Source organism: Gekko japonicus, unplaced genomic scaffold (genome assembly GCF_001447785.1).
Source record: "Gekko japonicus isolate JY-2015 unplaced genomic scaffold, Gekko_japonicus_V1.1 scaffold5182, whole genome shotgun sequence".
In the NCBI taxonomy this organism is placed as follows: Eukaryota; Metazoa; Chordata; class Lepidosauria; order Squamata; family Gekkonidae; genus Gekko; species Gekko japonicus.
In genome coordinates this window covers 44891-48834 of record NW_015163776.1, presented here as the reverse complement: position 1 = coordinate 48834, position 3944 = coordinate 44891, and positions in this window count along the sequence as shown.

Genomic DNA, 3944 nt, shown 5'->3' with positions numbered 1-3944 from the left:
GAACCTGACAGGTATAAATCCAGTCTCCTCCTCCAACCTCCCTCTTCTTCTTCTTTGGAACAGAAAAACAGTTGTAATTCTGGGATATCTCCAGGGCCCCTCCTGGAGGCTGAAGCAGCCCGAGCTGCAGTGTTAGGAGAGTCTAGTAACAAATAAATATACACTGCAAAAACCTTTTAACAAACTAATGTGTTCTATTTATGTTCATCATTTAGTAAAGTGCATAAAAAGTAAAGGCAAATGTTTCCCTTGCTCGAAAGCCGGTCGAATCCGACTCTAGGGTTGCGGTGCTCATCTCCGTTTCCAAGCCGAAGAGCCAGCGCTGTCCGAAGACATTTCCGTGGGCATGACTAAACACCAAGGCGCACGGAACGCTGTTACCTTCCCACTGAAGTGGTACCTGTTTATCGACTTGCAGTTTCTTGCTTTCGAACTGCTAGGTTGGCAGGAGCTGGAACTAGAGACGGGAGCTCACTCCGTCATGCAGCACACTTGGGTCTCGAACTGCTGAACTACCGACCTTCTACAGCCTGCAGTTCAGTGTCTTAACCACTTGAGCCACCGCAGCTCCTTAGTAAAGTGCATAGTGTATGATTATTTCATCCTAGTCAGATATAAATATTTATTACATTCAATAAGCAATAACATTCAGTACATGCAGATTGCTAACTACCAGACAATTTTGCATCAGCTTTAAGAATGAGAGGAGTACTCCGTCCATGAATGTTAGCTGCCCAATGTGTCTTTTGTAGGACCGGCAAAATGTATCCATACAACTATTAAGAAGGTTGTCCCCCTTTTTGGAAGACTTCATGCAAGGAGAAGCAGGTTTATAATTCTAGAAACTCCCGTTGGGGCTTAACTTTTAAAACACTGATGCTTGGAACTTAATTTGTCAATAAATCAAAAGTTGGCATGCAGCTTACAGAGCTAATGTTTTAAGCATGTTTTTATTTTAAGTAAAAAACAACAACCCTTTGTGTTTGTGTCCTTTATAAAGTTTATATTGCCACCTGGCATTACCTTTTATGACACACACGGCCTGGCCCAACAAGGTCTCATTTATGTCAGATTCGGCCCTCATCACAAATGAGTTCGACACCCCTGTTTGGATCTCCACTGGGGAAGGCAGAGTATAAATGATGTAAGTTGTTGTTGTTGTATTGAATTTTATTGTAAGCCGCCCTGAGCCCTGCTTGCAGGGAAGGACAGTCAAATGATGATGATGATATCCAGGGGTCATAATGCCCCTGTATAAATCGGTGGTGCGACCTCATTTGGAGTACGGTGTACAGTTCTGGTCACCATACCTCAGAAGCAGGGGTCATTTCCTGCAGGAGCACACAGGAGCGGAGCTCCGGCAGTAAAGAGCCCAGGGGGCGGGCACATGCAACAAGCCCCACCCCCTGCTCCCAGCAGCCCTCAGTCAGAGCAAGAAGCAACCAGGTAAATTACAGAGCCCCCCCACCGCCTTGCCCCCTGGTCCAAAACAGTCCAGCGGCACTTTTAAGACCAAGTTTTATTCAGGCACAAGCTCTCCCTCCTCTGCGAGGACAGATCTGCACGTTCCCCCCTCCCCAATAGCTAGCAATCCAAAACAGTCCAGTGGAGCCTGAGTGGTGGGTGTTGCCTTCAGACACATTTCTGATGATGCCAGGGGGTGTGGCATATGCAAATAAATTATGCTAATGAGCTCCTGCACCTCTTTTCCTACAAAATGACCCCTGATGATATCAAATTAAAGCTACTCAGATTACGAACTAGATTTCATTGACGTGCTCATTGTTTTCAGTGGGAAATATTTTTCTGGGTATAACTGTTTTCCTCTACCCAGCTGGGGTGAAATATGTGTGTTCTTTACCGTTGTGGGTAGGGTTGCCAGCTCTTGGGTTGGGAAATACCTGGAAATTTGGGGGATGGAGCCTGGGGAAGGCAGGTGTGGGGGGAAGGGACCTTAACAGGGTATAATGTCACAGAGCCCGCCCTCTAAACCAGCCATTTTATCCAGCAGAACTGATCTCTGTTGTCTGGAGGTCAACTGTAATAGTGGGAGATCTCCAGGCCCTGCCTGGAAGTTGGCAACCCTAGCTGTGGAGAAGAGGGGCTCCTGGAGTGCATCTATTCCATCCACAGCCTGCAGGACAACTAGGTCACCAGTCATCAGTGGGGCAAGGCCCTGGGTCCCTGCCATTACCCCCCCACACCAATTTCTCCAGTCCTGTCTGCTGCCAGCGTGTATAAGCAAAGTCTTTACTTTCATCCCCTTCCTAGTATATCGCCTGGCTCCCAGTCAAAGGGCAGGGGGATCCCTAGCTTTCGCCTCAGTGCTCTCCCCCAGGGTCTAGGTGAGCGATTGACCACGGGAGGAAAGGTATAACGTTTCCCCTCAGCGGTCCTCAGCCTCTCTTTTTGCCTGCCAGTGGATACAGCCACAAATGACACCCGCCAAGGGAAGACCATCAACAACCCACAGTTATATATGGTCAAAATTAAATAACCTGTTACAGTTCCGCAGGGCCTGTAAGACGGAGCTCTTCCGCCAGGCTTTTGAATAGGAGCCGCCGCCGCCACCACCACCAATGGGTGACTGCAAAGCAATACTGCTGGGTTAGGCTGACTGGCCATTTGAACATCGGGGCCATAGCATCCCCCTCTTTGACTCTTTGTACAATAGGGAACGAGTATGTGAGTCGCGATAGACCCTTGGGAGTGGCCCACTGTAATTAATTGTTTTAAATTGTTTTAACCGTATTTTATTGCACTGTGTGCCCTAACTGTGTAACTGTGGTGTGTCTTACACCTATGTCCTGTAAGCTGTCCTGAGCCCGCGTGCGGGAAATGCAATTAAATAAATAAATAAAATTGTATATTTGTTATTTATTTATTTATTTATTATTTAGATTTCTATCCCGCCCTCCCCGAAGGCTCAGGGCGGCTAACAGGGCATAATGCCAAAGAAGACCATAAAACAGTATAAAATATTAAATTACATAACAATCAATAAACAGTTAATAACATCATAAAACATTTTTGGTGCTCCTCTATTCCGGTTCCGATGTTAAGATTTTTAAAAGCAGGATGATGTCCTCAGTGTCCTAGCTAGGCAGCTACAGCAGTGATATCCCACTGCCTTGCCGTCCCCTAAAGACGTCCTGTTCCCACCAATGATGCCCGCATCAAGGTGGCCATATACGGAAGTCATAGGGCGTTGATGGTACAGTGGTGGCGGCGGCTCCTATTCGAAAGCCTGGCAGAAGAGCTCCGTCTTACAGGCCCTGCGGAACTGTAAAGTGCAAAGATGGGTTAGTGGTCATAACCCCATGAAATGTATAAATTCACAGATTGCTTGTGTCAATTATACATTATTAGCAAAAAAAAAGAATGTGTTCAAATCCAACAGTAGGCTCCTCTGTAGTCCCCCATGTAAATAGTGTCCATGGACCTCCACACAGAAAATGATTGCCACAGAGGACGCTGACCGTGGAAAGAATAACAGCCGTACGTCTCTTCCAGGTATAAATCAGGACATTTCAATCCTCTTCAACAGCGGCTGGTTAAAACAGAACCCGATTTCCACAATCACATAGGCACAGCTCAGTGAAGTCATTGAGCTGTGCCCATGTTATTTTGGAAATAGGGTTATTCTTATAATTTTTTTGCCGGTAATGTATAATTGATATGAGCAATCTGTTGGATATATGTTTATACATTTCATTGGGTTATGGCCAACTCACCCATCTTTGCACTGCAATGAATGTAATATACAGTTTTAATCATATATAGTTGTGAGTTGTTGGCTGTTATTTGTGGTTGTACTCATACACTAAGGCAGGTGTGTCAAACATGCGGCCTGGGGGCCAGATCAGGCCCCCGGAGGGCTCCTATCAGGCCCGCAGTGGAACTGGCTCTCTTCTCCTTCTTCTTCCAGTTCTTCTGCTGCCGCG